The 18,787-nt window shown below is 44.1% G+C and overlaps 1 protein-coding gene across 1 annotated transcript in view; it reads right to left on the bottom strand.

Annotated features, from left to right (window-relative positions):
- Nucleotides 1-18,787, bottom strand: part of Miga (mitoguardin) — a 487,611-nt gene that overhangs the window by 348,835 nt on the left and 119,989 nt on the right. The window lies entirely within an intron of this gene.

Raw genomic sequence — 18,787 nt, 5'->3', positions numbered from 1 at the left:
TCTAACAAGATTTCATACCAAGTCACGCATCATCTCGAGGTAATGAGACCTTCGTGTCTGAATCTCCGTCTGAGAAACAGTAGAGGTGCAAAGTGAAGGTCCTTAAGGAACAGAGATCTTTACTGTGAAGAAACCTGGCTCATGTGATGTTATCTGTTCGTTAACACCTTTTATACTGTAACTGTGAGTGTATTACATCACCCTTTTGTTTATTCCCAAATTTTACCATCTTATTAGTAATAAACAGCTGAGGTAGACGCTCTCAACCCACAAACCTACGATCAATCATTCGAACTCAGTCCTTTTGAGAAGCTTGTTTTCCTGTACCGCGTCTTACACGAATCTGATCGTTGATCCCCCGAACACAGGCTGCGACCCTGGCCTTGGTCGTGAGGCAGCAGCCTTCAGTAAACACCATGGTCAAACCTCCCAAGTTTCGAACCCCTTCCGCGCAAGGCATGTTCAGAGTCCTGCCAGAGTAATCACGGCCACTTAGACACGTCGACCATCTCTCGCTCTCTCCTAATCACATATACCCCCTTCCCCCCAGTCCCTGGCCCAACACATCACGCCGCTGCTCTCTCACCACCAATCCAATCACTTCGTCTCAACTCAATCCCGCACGAGATAATCTGGACCCTCCTCCCACACACCTCTCCTGTACCAACCCCCGGCTTGTTTCAGCGTTCCTCCCTCCCTCCCCAACACAAGCAAGACGCAGTAAGCACAGCTACCGAGGCTTTCCCATATGGGTATCATCTGGTGCCTCCACGTCAACGTTACGGTAGATAAATACCCTAAACTCAAACTGTACAAAGTGTAAAAAAAGAGACAGGAAAAAAGACTTCGTTATAAACTACTGAAAAACTTAGGGAGAAAATTTGCATAATAAGCATGGTGGCATCGACGGTGGCGATGGTAGAGATAATGATAGTGGTGTCAGCGATGTTGACAGCACTGGTGGTGGTGGCAGTGAGTGTGGATGTTCTTTTGGGCTTAGTTGTACACTTGCAGGTGATGGTGGCACTGTTGGAGATACTGGTGGTGGTAGAGGGGCAGTGATGGTGATGGTTGTAGTGGTGGTGGTTGTGGCACTGTTTGTTGGTGGTTGTGGTACTTGTGGTGGTTGTGGCACTGATGGTGGCTGTGGTACTTGTGGTGGTTGTGGCACTGATGGTGGCTGTGGTACTTGTGGTGGTTGTGGCACTGATGGTGGCTGTGGTAGAGTAACTCCTTTGTTGAGAAACACAGATGTTGCATCACAGTTTAAGTGTTGGTAGTGGCAACTGTTGTGGTACTGGTGGTCATTCTAATGCTGGTTGTGGCGGCTGTGAATGAGGCGTTGGTGTAGCCCTCGGCGGTTGACTGTGGTGGTGGTGTGGTGGTGACGGTAGACAGCCGAGCACATGCTTATCCATGACTTATAAGAGGCAAGAGAGTGCTCTACCGACAACCCTCTACACTTGCGCTGTCGAATCATTATCTTAACTACAGCTAACCATTCGCAGTGGAAATTACAGGATGATGAGTTTCCATATTCCATCTAGCAATTAAGGAAGCACATGGATATAAATAACTGAATCACCAGATTAAGTGAATTAGGAAAATAAAAGACAACTATACATAACTGACTCTAGAAACGATTTTATGGCGAGTCTCTGTTGTTCCTTTGCTGCGCTCTGCGGAGGAGCAGGGTAAGGTAAGCCGGAGTCCGTTAACACACATTTATACATACATACATACATATATATATATATATATATATATATATATATATATATATATATATATATATATATATATATATATATATATATATTATCCCTGGGGACAGGGGAGAAAGAATACTTCCCACGTATTCCCTGCGTGTCGTAGAAGGCGACTAAAAGGGGATGGAGCGTGGGGCTGGAAATCCTCCCCTCTCATTATTTTTTTTTAATTTTCCAAAAGAAGGAACAGAGAAGGGGGCCAGGTGAGGATATTCCCTCAAAGGCCCAGTCCTCTGCTCTTAACGCTACCTCGCTAACGCGGGAAATGGCGAATAGTTTGAAAGATATATATATATATATATATATATATATATATATATATATATATATATATATATATATATATATATATATATATATATATCCCTGGGGATAGGGGATTAAGAATACTTCCCACGTATTCCCTGCGTGTCGTAGAAGGCGACTAAAAGGGGAGGGAGCGGGGGGCTGGAAATCCTCCCCTCTCGGTTTTTTTTTAATTTTCCAAAAGAAGGAACAGAGAATTGGGCCGGGTGGGGGTATTCCCTCAAAGACCCAGTCCTCTGTTCTTAACGCTACCTCGCTAATGCGGGAAATGGCGAATAGTTTGAAAAAAAAAATATATATATATATTTATTTATATCTATTATACTTTGTTGCTGTCTCCCGCGTTTGCGAGGTAGCGCAAGGAAACAGACGAAAGAAATGGCCCAACCCCCCCCCCCCCCCATACACATGTATATACATACGTCCACACACGCATATATACATACCTACACAGCTTTCCATGGTTTACCCCAGACGCTTCACATGCCTTGATTCAATCCACTGACAACACGTCAAACCCGGTATACCACATCGCTCCAATTCACTCTATTCCTTGCCCTCCTTTCACCCTCCTGCATGTTCAGGCCCCGATCACACAAAATCTTTTTCACTCCATCTTTCCACCTCCAATTTGGTCTCCCTCTTCTCCTCGTTCCCTCCACCTCCGACACATATATCCTCTTGGTCAATCTTTCCTCACTCATTCTCACCATGTGCCCAAACCACTTCAAAACACCCTCTTCTGCTCTCTCAACCACGCTCTTTTTATTTCCACACATCTCTCTTACCCTTACGTTACTCACTCGATCAAACCACCTCACACCACACATTGTCCTCAAACATCTCATTTCCAGCACATCCATCCTCCTGCGCACAACTCTATCCATAGCCCACGCCTCACAACCATACAACATTGTTGGAACCATTATTCCTTCAAACATACCCATTTTTGCTTTCCGAGATAATGTTCTCGACTTCCACACATTCTTCAAGGCCCCCAGAATTTTCGCCCCCTCCCCCACCCTATGATCCACTTCCGCTTCCATGGTTCCATCCGCTGCCAGATCCACTCCCAGATATCTAAAACACTTCACTTCCTCCAGTTTTTCTCCATTCAAACTCACCTCCCAATTGACTTGACCCTCAACCCTACTGTACCTAATAACCTTGCTCTTATTCACATTTACTCTTAACTTTCTTCTTCCACACACTTTACCAAACTCAGTCACCAGCTTCTGCAGTTTCTCACATGAATCAGCCACCAGCGCTGTATCAACAGCGAACAACAACTGACTCACTTCCCAAGCTCTCTCATCCCCAACAGACTTCATACTTGCCCCTCTTTCCAAAACTCTTGCATTTACCTCCCTAACAACCCCATCCATAAACAAATTAAACAACCATGGAGACATCACACACCCCTGCCGCAAACCTACATTCACTGAGAACCAATCACTTTCCTCTCTTCCTACACGTACACATGCCTTACATCCTCGATAAAAACTTTTCACTGCTTCTAACAACTTTCCTCCCACACCATATATTCTTAATACCTTCCACAGAGCATCTCTATCAACTCTATCATATGCCTTCTCCAGATCCATAAATGCTACATACAAATCCATTTGCTTTTCTAAGTATTTCTCACATACATTCTTCAAAGCAAACACCTGATCCACACATCCTCTACCACTTCTGAAACCACACTGCTCTTCCCCAATCTGATGCTCTGTACATGTATATATATATATATATATATATATATATATATATATATATATATATATATATATATATATATATATATATATATATTCTCTCTCTCTTTCTTTCTTTCTTTTTAGTTTTATTCATAGTTTACCGCTCTCTCAACCACGCTCTTTTTATTTCCACACATCTCTCTTACCCTTTCATTACTTACTCGATCAAACCACTAGGTATGTTTGACGCCACTCGTGGTTGCCTTTTACGACACTCAAGAGATACGCTTTTGGTATTCTTTCCTCCCTATCCCTATATAACTTACAAACGGAGACTTGCTGTCAACTTATACATAATGAGAAAAAATATAATCATGAAAGCGTTTTCCTTGCCTTCCTCTTTAGCATATCATCAGTGCAGAAGCACTAGCTGCTGCAGGAATAATGCTCTGGTGAGGTGGTCCAGATATGACAGGGTCCTGGGCAGATATAGTGATATCCAAGCTGGCAGCTGCCGGCACCGGGGAGGTGAGGCTTGGGGGGAGAGTGAGGTGGTGGCCTCCCTTGGAACAACCCCACCTCACCCCGCACCATCAACCCGTAAAGCAGAACCTCTCTGATATTACCTTAATATATTGAGCTTTATTGAAAGAAATTTGAGGTCTGGGCCGTGATGGATGCTAATTAGCAACGGGTAAGTTCTCAATTTGTTGCTGGTCGGAGATTTACCGTTGGGTCAGCCTTTAATAAGGGCACGTGGGGGGGGGGGGGGGGGGAATCTAAGATCTACCTCCGGGGGCCAGCGTCAGGGACCAAGTCACGCGAAACCCATCCACCCACGGCTGCCCACCCCGGCAAGAACTAACCATCCCCCCCCCCCCCCCAAGATTTATAGTTAATTCAGGTTAAGCCTCGAGGAGTGAGTTTATCGGTTCGTGCCCCCCAGAGTCTGGCACTGCACGCAACTGCAGTGACCAGCACTGGCACGGGCACAGATAGGAATACACAGTCACTGTCGCTATCACTGATGGTGCCAAGCCTGACCAACACACACCACTAAACCTATAAAGTTCACACGTCCAGTACATCTGCACTGTAGATCTGAATCTCAGTTTTCAAGTGAATGAAAGTTTTGCATCAACAGAACCCAGAGGAAGACTTGATATTCATACATTTCTCACGACCGGTACAAGGAAGGTACGCGCTACAATATACATACACTTGGAGAATCCTGAAAGGAGTTACCTTCAATCTACGCCACTTAAAATAATGCCTTACTGGCGTGGTGATCAAGGACGACTTTACGTAAACATACAATCCACTGAACATCAAAGTGAAAATAATCTTGGAATCCACGACCCAAAAGGAAAGATCAGGTTAAGTTAATTTTGCGGAATATGTGGAATCTTTAGAATGTAATGGTTATTCAGCGCTTGCTTGCACGAAAAAGATGTCTATAAATTTAAAAAATATTTACACAGAATTGTACATTTTTGGTCTATGTCAATAGATATCTAGAAGACTTACCTGTATGAAAACATGATCAGAGAGCAACAAAATATGCCAGACCAGGTTGTCATACGCCTCAAGCCAGTACCCTCGAAATAGCCTATCTATTGAAAGATCATGACTGCAGCAGCCAGGGCCCTGTATGTGTGTATGTGTGTGTGTGTGTGTGTGTGTGTGTGTGTGTGTGTGTGTGTGTGTGTGTGTGTATCTGTGTGCCAGACGAGATCAAACGCCTTGTGAGATGCGTCACCTTCCTACCTGGGGATAACCTAAGATGGCACTGCACAAAAGCCATCAACAGAAGATATATGATTACCTGTCCACAGACGCAGCAGCACACAGGGGATGTACTAATGGTGACACACACACACACACACACATACACACACACACACACATACACACACACACACACATACACACACACACACACAAATACACATACACACTCACACACACACACACACACACACACACACACACACACGTACCAGAGCCGACCATTACCACAGCCGCCCATCTCCCATCCACTCAGCCATACGGCGCGCCTCTGTCATGAAGATAATTCCAGTGATTCATTCTGGCCTTGTAAAGCCTCTGCCTAGGCTCCACCTCACCACGTTACCTTCCATCTCGTTTCTCAATCACTCTCCCTCCCTCCCTCCTTCCCTATCTCCCTCCCATACACCCTCACTATTAGTATGGTAATACGTGTCGCCGAAGACGCCGAACACAATTTCATTTTCATACAATTACCCAAGTTTTCCCCCTTTTTTATTACCCGATTACTAAATGCAAATTAAATACACCAAGAAAAAAATACATACGACCAACTAACCCCATGTGAGAACAGATGAACTTGTGAAGGGTTCGGCCAGCAGTGTAAGACCCAGCAGGAACAGAAGAAAAGGGGCCAACTGCGCCCTTAGGACTAGATTTTCCCATGGAATAGATTAATTGTAGGGAGAGAAAGAGAAGGAGGGAGGGTGGGAGAGAGGAGAGAGGAGAGAGAGAGAGAGAGAGAGAGAGAGAGAGAGAGAGAGAGAGAGAGAGAGAGAGAGAGAAGGAGGGTGGTGAAAGGTAGGTGTAAGAGGGAGGGAGGGAAAAAATAGGTATTTTAAGAAGGCCTGATTCCCCCTGCCGATCCCCCCCATCTCGACCTGGACGTGAAGCGGACGACTACAGTGGAGAGCGGCGCCTGTGATGTGCAGCTCCTCACAATAAAACTCGGGCGGCGCAAACAGGTCGGTATATTGGCGCTGCGGGCGTCGTGCAGCACCAATGAGGTGACGGGAGTCTCAGGGGCTTCATCCGTCACACCAGGTGACCCCCTAGCTTCCCCTTACCCACGTCTTCAAAAACCACTCCGCCGCGCCTTACTTGATTACCTTTTACACTACCCCACCCATTTCTATGATAGTGTCGCCCGTGGGAGTACCACGTACGAACTAAGCCACTTCGATCACTCACAACTGCATCGATGTGACGGTTACTCCCTGAATTCTCTCGCACACTCCACCATCGGCAGAGCAGAAGGTGGTGATGGAGAAGTCTGACGCTGAACCAGGTAACGAGGCGATGGGGACTTGCTGTAGTCCTCCTCCCCTCCCCCGTACACTCCTCGTTATTCAGTTGTGAAGAGAAACTTTCAAAATTATTCACGTTTGCTGCAGACCGTCACGTAAGGCTTCCTCAAGAAGCCATAGGTCTATCAGGGTGATACATGATCAAAGTTGAACGATCTACAAAGAAGAAATACACACATTGACTATGGGAGGTAATTAAATCGCTTGAAATGGGTCATACGGGAGAAGAGGAAGAGTATCTTAAAAAAAAGATTTCTGCGACGAGGTAACAAGCACAAGGACTGGTGACAGTATCAAGGTGGCGAGGAAAATGTTTAACTCTTCCTAAAGTAAAGGACGAACCTGTCGTCATAGAGGAAGACAGACAAAAGTCGAGACGTTATGAAGCAAACCAGAGGGTGGCAAAGAGTTCCACGGTCTAACTGTAGAAGGGAAGAACACGTGGATTATCCAGTCCTCTCCTTGGATGGTGTGTGACAACATCCAACTCTCACGAGCAAATGCCAAAATAATATATAAGAGAGAGAGAGAGAGAGAGAGAGAGAGAGAGAGAGAGAGAGAGAGAGAGAGAGAGAGAGAGAGAGAGAGAGAGAGAGAGAGTGTAGTGGAAAGAAAGGGGACGGTTCAAATTTAGGAGAGAAAGAGTACGAGCTGTTGAGACGAACTGCTTCTGGCTAATCTCTGCCGAGACTGGAGGTGGCAGAGGAGCAGCAAGGATGTGTGAACAGTGCACCACACTGGGAGGGATCAACCTCCTCTGAAGGGACGGACGTTTGTGAACTGGGCAGAATCAAGTTTTTATTACAGAAGAGGCAGAGAAGGTAAGAGTGAGAACAGAACTTTGAGAAACACCGCTGTTGATAAGGAAAGGTTGATCCATCGACGCTCACAGCAAATGACTAACTACAGAGAAAACTTAAAATTCGTTTAAAAAAATGAGATATAAGTAAAGGATAAAAGGTATTCGACTCTACCGGGAGAAAGAAATAACAATTTACAGATAGGAAATCCAGGTCATCAACCTCCAATGAAAATACAATCATGCAATAGTGGAATGACAGACATAGAAGACTTAGTAAAATACCATATCACTTACCGGAATGAAATGCCATAAACACAACGACAAAAATAAAAACATTTGGGGTCCAGAATTGTTTTAACATCTATGTGTACGAAGGATATAATGTATACGTATGCCTGCTGGCTACGTTCTCGAAGAGCCTGAATGATCTAAAATGCAACATCATTCCAGAGCAAGATGTGGAAGAAGAAACGAGCCTCTGGAAACATTACATGATAGACACTGTCAACCCACAGAACAACTACATTCTTACACTATCTACCCACAAAATGCAAAGGAATGCCAAGAGCAAAAGGCCACTGCATATCTTCCAAAGAGACCATTGAATCCTTTCGGAAAAGACCAATGGGTCCTTTCCATACAGACCCCTGGGTCCTACTGATACACACCACTGGGTCTTCTGCATACTGACCCCTGGGTCCTTTCGATTACTGAACAATCAGTTCGTTGACCTTACCAGCCCACAGCTCGGCAACGATGCTGAGCCTCACACGTCCCGTACTCCCCCAGGGTCAACGCTCGGGGTCACATAAAGAGGGAAGTCACACACCTTCCCTGAACACACGCGACGCCTAAAAGAACACCGCCATGAATTCTTCCCACTGGTAATTAACATCCTAAGACGAGTAACTATATAAGTACGACAACCCGACCCCTTTGAGCACGAGACGTTAACCCCTTGAAACGACGACTTGGGTACGATTCCTTAAACCCTTGAGCACGACGACTTAACCCCTTGAGAAGGTCGACTTAGCTCCCGGGGTATAAAAACTTATTCCCTTTGAGAATGACGATTTAATCGTTTGAGCACGATAACTTATTGCCTTGAGCACGATGCTTACCCCCCTGAATACGATGACAAGCCTCGACTACGATGACTGAAGTCATTGTACTCAACGGTGACAATGTTCTACGTAAGAGGTTAAGATCAGTATGAAGGTTTCTGAAGACAACATAGCGCTCCAGAGAATTATCATAACGAGTAAAATATTCGATATTGCATTAGTATCAAATGTGAGGCAACACTTCTTCACATCACAAATATGCTTTTGCAAGAGAAGATGGCTACCCGATGGTTAACCTCCCCTCTCTCTCCTCCCTCTCTCTCTCTCTCTCTCTCTCTCTCTCTCTCTCTCTCTCTCTCTCTCTCTCTCTCTCTGGCTTATGAGTCGTCTTATAATGCCGATGGTTTGTAAGTTCTCTGGGGTCCTCCCTCAAGAGTCGGAAGAAAGAAAAAAACAAGATGATACAGAAGTTCAAGCCACTCAACCCCCCCCCCCCCATCCCGGGTTTGGGAGACGAGACAATAGGCTCCTGCGACTCCGTTCCTCTCCGGATGGGGTCGACCGAGTCACTCCGAGGGCCTTAATCCTCTTTAGGGTATCAGGAAACAATGGTCGAGATCCTCCTACCGGCTGGAGCCCTCCTAGTTGCCCTCGACGACCGTCGCTCTCCCACGTCGGCGGAGCCAACCCAAGAATACGTCGCACTGGCTCACCCCAGAACAACTCATGTGTTACAGTTGTCTGTGGGTTATAAAATCATATTACGATAAATGAATCAAACTGCTGACTATAGCCGACGAAAATGATACTATAATGATACGATATCCCAAAACTTTTATCTAACCTCTTCCTAATGAGGAAAGTAGTCACAATGCTGAACGTTCCCTCAGTCATAAACATAATCAGTTACAGCAAACCTGTCCTATTGACATACATAGGTCAACATTTATAAAGTACACAGACCCTATATTTTCCTAGTACGATGGATGCGTTGTAATTTCATTATGGCTGAGGGAGCAAAGCCTTATACAAATACAATCAATCTTTCATCAGGTCTGGAAATAAAACAACAAATTCCAATGACCATGAGTTGACTATAATTATACAGGAATCTCCTTGTGGCGAATATAAGAGATCAAACAGTAGCCACTTCAAAGATGACAGCAAGCTACATTCTGCAAAGCTATAAGACGAGAGAAGGAAAACCGGTAATAAGGCTATTCAAAGCACCCATACTTTGATCACTGTAATACTGTTGTGTGCCAACACCACCCTGCACGATGAAAGAAACTGTCGATTTGAGAAATAAGCAAATTCCATTCACATTACAGCAGTCAAAACTACGAAGAGCCTCTGACATAACACACGCCCCATTCTCTAGACTTAGAGCACAGTTGGCGATGTATGAATAACGATTTAACCTGTGAGGAATGGTCCCGTGTTCACAACAAAAATCATTCCGTATTGGCATGACAGGCGTGAGAGACTTTGCTATATTTCATCACCAAAATACCATTAGAGAAAGCAGCTGAATTCTTTATCTACCAGTGTCAGAAACATCATAAACGACCACTGAAAAGCTTTAAAATCTGACACTAATTCTACAAAGCGCATCAAACCAGTCAGGTGGTTTAGAGTATGTAAGCCTTGGACTACGAATTCAAGCAGCCTGACTGATCAGGGGAGCAAAAATACAACTTCCAATCAGATGAAACTGTGGAGGGAGATGGAAGCCTCCAAAATGACTGTGAGGTATACATGCATCGTAAAAACCGGATACACACAATCAAAAATAAAGGCATTTGAAGACTGTCTGGGATCCACCATGTAAGACGTGAAAGAATCGTGTATCTCCTGGTAAAGAACAGAACTGTAATCGTAGTGACGGAGTTTACTACTGTATCACAGTTTGCTCGGGAGGAGCAGCAATGTTCTTACGTCAAACCATGTGACTCAGGAGAATGAATCATCCGGTTCTCCTCCATAACAACCTCAGCAAACAAATGTTATCATCGTCATCCAATACTCATCCATTGCTTCCTGAGGTTCCATATATTCTTTATCTTCCGAATGAAACTCTTTCCACAGTGTCAACAAGGCCCAGGTTCTGGGAACCGGGAGTATGAAGCACGACTTTAATGTGTGTTGGATCTCCTCAGTTGCAAAGGCACAATCATCTGGAGATGAGGGAAACGAAGAAATGCTGATTCTTTCCCCTCATCCGATGTTGACTCCTTTATAAAAGTTAAATGAACAAATGAACCACCAATTCTTTTATCACCCCACTCCTAATTTCCCCTCCCCGACACCTCCCTAGGGTACAGACAGACGAATGGGAGGGGTGGGTCTGGTTACATGATTCCCTTTCCTATCTCCCCTATTTGCAGTAGGGACAGAGGGCGCCTAATATGTATGCCTGGACTTCCCAGTATTTCCTGGCGGGGTCTGGGCCTGCCTCGCCTCTGCCGCAGGAGGGTGGAGTGCACCGCGGCGCCACGCAGCACTGAACACAAACAACTCCAGGTTATGTGTGTGCGTAGCCTGACCACTCAGGGTGTCTCCACTTTAAAACGCCCAGTATCGGAAATGTTTGAGGAAATACATCTACAAGGATGTTTTCCCCTAACACTGAGGTGTCTGAGAAAGAAGAGAGAGAGAGAGAGAGAGAGAGAGAGAGAGAGAGAGAGAGAGAGAGAGGTGTCATTCTATCATATCCATCCTTTCTACTAAAAATCCGTTGGATCATTCTTAGTATCAGTTTCCATCATGTTCCCCTGAGATCTGAAGTAAGACTACTAATGAACGTCATTTTCTACATGTTGCTTAATCTCGTTTCCTAATCCTTACCTCGAGTACGTCTCCCCCGTCTGGTAATGGTTTACTGTCTCACCAGCTGGAAACTCACTCACGACTCACTACTTCCAAAACCCTAGGTGACGGATCACCATCGGCTGCCGACCTGCTTGAGAGTAATTTTGAGGGATAGGTAGTAGGTTTTCGACGACATTAGTTTTCTTTAATATCGGTATATCTTCCTCTGCGTCCACGACAGGTAGAAAAAAAGTATATGATTTTGGCACATCTGAGATGTTCCCTACTTTCTATATTGACCTGAAGGCTGTACTCAGCAGGTTGTTCATTTTACAATCTCTACAACCCTCTTTACACAACTATAACCCATGACCCTCTTCTGATTTCTATGTTCCTTCTGAAGACAATCATAAACGTGTCATCTTCATGGATATCGTTTTTCATTCATCCTTCAACAAATAAGTTCACCAATTCTTTGTTCAACAAGCGTGACCCTCTGCGTACTACCGCTTTGTCTTCTGTCTTCCTTTGGTGAGTTTACTGTTTGCAAATCTTCGACTCAACCTTAAGTTCAACAACATATCAACCTCTCCCATATCAAGGACTTTCCACCAATTTACATTGCTATAATCAAGACTTATTCATTTCCATAATCAGCATACTTGCAGTTCAAGTATTCCATCATATATATATATATATATATATATATATATATATATATATATATATATATATATATATATATATATATATATATTTACTTATTATACTAAGTCGTTGTTTCCCGCGTCAGCAAGGTAGCGCAAGGAAACAGACGAAAGAATGGCCCAACCCACCCACATACACATGCATATACATAAACGCCCACACACGCGCATATACATACCTATACATTTCAACGTATACATACGTATACATACACAGACATACACATACATACACATGTACATATTCATACATGCTGCCTTTATCCATTCCCGCCGCCACTCCGCCACACATGAAAAAGCATACCCCCCACCCCCCTACGCGCACGCGAGGTAGCGCTAAGAAAAGACAACAAAGGTCACATTCTTTCACACTCAGGCTCTAGCTGTCACGTGTAATACATTTACCCCTGACGCTTCACATGCCCTGGTTTAATCCATTGACAGTACGTCGACCCCGGTATACCACATCGTTCCAATTCACTCTATTCCTTGCACGCCTTTCACACTCCTGTATGTTCAGGCCCCGACGCTCAAAATCTTTTTCACTCCATCCTTCCACCTCCAATTTGGTCTTCTACTTCTCGTTCCCTCCACCTCTGACACATATACCTTCTTTGTCAATCTTTTCTCGCTCATTCTCTCCATGTGACCAAACAATATCACTACACCCTCTTCTGCTCTCTCCGCCACACTCATTTTATTACCACACATCTTTCTTACCCTTTCATTACTTACTCGATCGAACCACCTCACACCACATATTGTCCTCACACATTTCATTTCCATCACATCCACCCTCCTCCGCACAACCCTATCTATAGCACATGCCTCGCAATCATATAACATTGTTGGAACCACTATTTCCTCAAACACACCCATTTCGTGGAATGGTCACATCGTCGGGGGAGATGCAAGAAAGAAATGTGGCAGTCGGTTGATATACAACGAAGAGACGTAGCTGGGGCGCCATTTGGTAAACAAATGATTAGACTCACATGTTTGACAAATGGCGTCCTAGCTACGTCTCTTCGTTGTGTACCAACTGACTTATATTTCTCTCTTGTCTCCCCTCTGATGATGTGATTATTACACGAAAGTGCACTTGGGAACTTATCGTGTTTCATTTTCCCCGTGGACTCATAGGAATATCTTGATCACGCCCAAAATTGTGATCCCTTCCAATATATATATATATATATATATATATATATATATATATATATATATATATATATATATATATATATATATATATATATTCCTGAGAGAGAGAGAGAGAGAGAGAGAGAGAGAGAGAGAGAGAGAGAGCAGAGTTTGGAAAACTAATGACATCATCTTATGTGACTTGGAAGGAGTTTCTTAACATGCAGTGCAACACCACGCTCCTGCAACATTACCCTCTGCAACACCGCGTGTCACATAATCTCAACAAACATTGAGTCACAACACCACGCCCTCATCACGACCCACAACGCCACGCCCTCATCACTAACCACAACACCACGCCCTCATCACTATCCACAAGGCCACGCCCTCGCCACTACCCACAAGGCCACGCCCTCACCACTACCCACAACACCACGCCCTCATCACTACCCACAACGCTAAGTCCTCACCTTCGCCTAAAACACACCACGCCACACAAAACACACACACACACACACACACACACACAGAGTACCACAAGACACACTCTTCCAAACCAGCGCCACCCACAGTCTTCTTCCCCCAGGGCCTGAGTGAGGTAAACACTGCCACATACAAGCACCACTCACCACCTCTCCAACACCCACCGCGTCCCGCCCCTCCCACAGCCGCTCCCTCCATATTATATACCTGCAAGGAGAGAAAGTTACTGTTACACAGACATATGCAAGAAGAGAGGAAAAAAGATGCTATTACATACATGTCTTCAAGGAGAGAAAGATAGTATCACACGCAAACCTGTAAGAGGAAAAAGATATTAAAGTATCATTAGATAAATATCTACAAACTTGCAAGGAAAGATATAGTTATATGCAATTCTACAAGGAGAGAAAGATACTCTGACATGTATATATCTGCAAAAGTATGTGCAGGGAGAGGAAGATACTATAGTATACAAATCTGTAAAGGGAAAAAGATACCATTTGATGTGTCTACGTGTAAGGAATGAAAGACAACATTACACTCATTATTAACATTTTTAGGAGGTAATGGAGAGCACAGCAACCAGACGATCAATGACTTAGGGAAAGCTACAGAGGAGAAAAATACAAAGAAATGTCATTAATTTCAACTTATTTTATGGTCTATGGAGATAAGGAGGTCACATTAGCATTAAAGAAATGGTAGACGGGGTATTCTGTGAAAATGGAAAGTTCAAAGGAATTAGATATCGTATGAAATTCAGGCGGAGATAACAACTTTGATGGGAAAAGACCTACGATACAACTCCTTATCACCACAACCATCACCAGGGCTTCACCACACAAGCAGCATCACTCGCCTCGCCTCGCCTAACCTCAACAACCGACAGGTTTGCGAACACCAGCGCGCACCTAACACTCACTCAACACCATCCAGCAACCAGGGGAACACCATGTACACTCCCTGCCTGGACGTGATAGAGGAGGGCTACAGTGATGGAATGGTACAGGAAAAGTGCAAATACTTGGATGGACGAGCAGAAAACTGGGAGATGGAAGGAACGTACATAACAAGACAGACAGATGGAGAGAACGACCAAGTCAAGACTGGCAGATGGACGGAGGAACCGCGTCAATAACATATAAAACTGAACCTTGCCAACTTACCGTGGGACCAGTTCCCATCGGGAGAGCTACAACTTTGATAACAAAAGGCAGTTCTCACGAGAACAGATCCTGAGCGGCGGAAAATAACAAGACTCGATTGGTAACAAATAGACTGCTGATTTGGTTGCTTGTTACCTATCTACTGCCAGGGTCATTACGGCAGTCCAAGCTATCGTCCATTAACCAACCAGAGAAATTCTTAACACCTTCGGAAGTTAAGGATAAGATCACATACATTCCTACTACGTGGCTCTTCCTGCTCATGGAGAGGCTTCCCTATGGACGACGTCCGAGCGTAAGCTCTGGAAATTACTCTTCAGCATTTCTCTGTATCAAATCCAACCCCTCCCCCCCCCCTCCCTCCCCCATTTCGCTGAGGAGGTTCCAAACAGAAAATTATTCCCGTATGTTAAAAGCGTCTCTTCCTGCCTCAGACTGGAAGAATATGAGGGGGTGGTTATATCATGACCAGAACATATTGAAAAATAAATTTGCTCTACTTTTTGGCTTTAAAAGGATGCGAAGACACGCCATGAACTGTGTGTGTGTGTGTGTGTGTGTGTGTGTGTGTGTGTGTGTGTGTGTGTGTGTGTGCTGAGGAGGAGACACTTAGTTCGAGAAAGGCTAATCAACCGTTCGAACACAACAGCACGATCCTTAAGCACGACGGTTAATGGTATGACCCTAGGATATAATGGCCTTACCTTTGACCCCTCTCTCCCTTAAGGATCAGGTCAAACGCCGGGTCGTCCTCATCATCATCATTATAGCCAAGGACTGCACAGTCGTACTCGAGGCTCGTGCCGCCGTGCTCATGGCTCGTCACCTCATGTTTAAGCCGTTCGAGAGCGCAAAACATTTCAAAGCTGAAGAGAAAATCAGGGACGAAGAATGTGCAGGATGCGGAGGTTTAAAACTCAGCTGATGACGTATGACCGGAAGGAAACGTAACTTTTGTAAACAGCGATGAAAGAAGAGAAGGAGACGAAAGGGGGGAAATGTAGGTAATGTCCCTCGTGAAGGCGATTACCGTGGTAACCATTACTGTCCAGGGCTGAACTCGCATCCACTTCATGGTCCACTGCCATCAGTAACCATGGTCATTTACGAGAGCATTTGTACAGGAATCTCTCTCTCTCTCTCTCTCTCTCTCTCTCTCTCTCTCTCTCTCTCTCTCTCTCTCTCTCTCTCTCTCTCTGCTTCCTTTTACACCTTACTCCAATACTTTTCTTGCCCCTAAACAGAAATTTGTCGTCGGATATAATTTCCCTGAATAAACTAGTTTTCTCATAAACATATAACCTAAGATACAGGAATCTTAGCAAAGCCCAACTGCTTAACACAACCATGAAGCTGACATTATTCCCAGTGATACACGGGAACTACAGTGTCATCAACAACAACTGCACGATTCTTTAACGTTCCCTTGGAATAAACACGGGAGATAATGATAAGAAAACTGAATCTTCACATAGAGAGAATCACGAATCATCAACACATATAGAAAAAAGGCTATCCCTTGATAAAAGACCAGCGTGTGTCTGTCTGTCTGTAATAATATGTAGATCTTGGTGTGATGCGGGTGTAAGGGGCTTTAGTATATGGAATAACTTGAGACTACACGTAGAAAGACGAGTGACGGCTGTTGAGAGACTGTACTGCAGAAGGAAGGGCTTGTGGTGTGGCTGAGGCTGGCGTGATGAGAGGATGAGTGGGCACGCGGCTTTTGAGGGCGCGACGAGGCTAACCTTTGAAGTGGATTGAAATGTAAAATCTATTTATGATCGTGGAGGATCTCTCCTTAGCGGGTGACCTGGAGTACTTGACATATCAAAACCACGCACGTAGGTAGATAAGCCGGATGAGCTGTATAGGGGGGGACTGAAGTTCCCAGGAATACTGTACACAGTTCAACTTCTCAAACGAAGCTTTTCATTTCTAGTCTTCTGTAAAACGCCTGAACCAACGTATAAAAGGAACTAAAACTACGTAATCCACAGTATACTCATAATGCTTTACATAAGATTTTACCACCAAACATTTTCCGAGAAGTATATTAAAGTATTTATCAAACAAACTTGAGTTGTAATACAATCTCACAGTCTGAATACAACCGCTGTTATAAACACTTGAAACTCCGACTTGAGCCGTGACACTAAGCTTGCGTCACTCGCTAGCTTCATCTCAGGTTGAGGGGTTCTGCAACACCATAGGAGACTCCAAGATCAAGCTGTCACTCTGCTTTTCCTTGATCGAGTAAGTTGTTCTCCAGCCTCAGTCCCTCAGGTGTAAGCAACCACTACAATCAACCCAGTACGGTATACTCCCCAGCCAAGTGGATTGTACAGATGGATTCGTTATAAATCTTGTCTGATATTAATTTGATGGTACACCAGAGATGACAGACGTTTGTCACCGATCCTTTTCCTTATTTTCCTGATGGCATTTTATTACCTTCACTGGCGTAACTACGCAATTTTCCAATATCAATCACGAGACGAGGGTATCACTTTCAGGCTCAGGTTGAGGACAAAATCCTCTTCTTCCAATATATTTTTCACGTGTTTACGATTGTGGATTCGGAGAGAAATCATTCATGACAGATATTCCCAATTAATTTTTATTTCCAACCGCGTGACCGCAGGACCTGAACGCTTTCTATACGTTTTCTCATTCATCAATTTATCTTCCCACAAAGCAAAATGCTCGCACATGACAATATTCCAGTCTGGAAACCATATCCACGAAAAAGAAGTATATTGTGTCTCTCGTTTTGCATGTCTTCAAAGTCCAAACAAAGATTTTTTTTAACAAAAGTTAAATCAGATTTTCAGGCTCATCTCTCAACCAATACACTAAAAACGGTTTGTGTCCTGTATTTACAATTTCCTATTACCAATCATCTCTTTCAATTTGAAGGAGCCGAAATTAAGAAAAGTTATAAAAGGTATAATACATTAAGGCTACAAAAGCCGCAATATATTTATATATATATATATATATATATATATATATATATATATATATATATATATATATATATATATATATATATATATATAAATATATTTTTTTTCTTTTTTTTTTGCTTTGTCGCTGTCCCCGCGTTTGCAAGGTAGCGCAAGGAAACAGACGAAAGAAATGGCCCAACCCACCCCCATACACATGTATATACATACGTCCACACACGCAAATATACATACCTACACAGCTTTCCATGGTTTATTCCAGACGCTTCACATACCCTGATTCAATCCACTGACAGCACGTCAACCCCGGTATACCACATCGATCCAATTCACTCTATTCCTTGCCCTCCTTTCACCCTCCTGCATGTTCAGGCCCCGATCACACAAAATCTTTTTCACTCCATCTTTCCACCTCCAATTTGGTCTCCCACTTCTCCTCGTTCCCTCCACCTCCGACACATATATCCTCTTGGTCAATCTTTCCTCACTCATTCTCTCCATGTGCCCAAACCATTTCAAAACACCCTCTTCTGCTCTCTCAGCCATGCTCTTTTTATTTCCACACATCTCTCTTACCCTTACGTTACTTACTCGATCAAACCACCTCACACCACACATTGTCCTCAAACATCTCATTTCCAGCACATCCATCCTCCTGCGCACAACTCTATCCATAGCCCACGCCTCGCAACCATACAACATTGTTGGAACCACTATTCCTTCAAACATACCCATTTTTGCTTTCCGAGATAATGTTCTCGACTTCCAC

This window comes from Panulirus ornatus, chromosome 41, assembly GCF_036320965.1.
Source record: "Panulirus ornatus isolate Po-2019 chromosome 41, ASM3632096v1, whole genome shotgun sequence".
In the NCBI taxonomy this organism is placed as follows: domain Eukaryota; kingdom Metazoa; phylum Arthropoda; class Malacostraca; order Decapoda; family Palinuridae; genus Panulirus; species Panulirus ornatus.
This window is presented reverse-complemented; position numbering and strand designations above follow the sequence as displayed.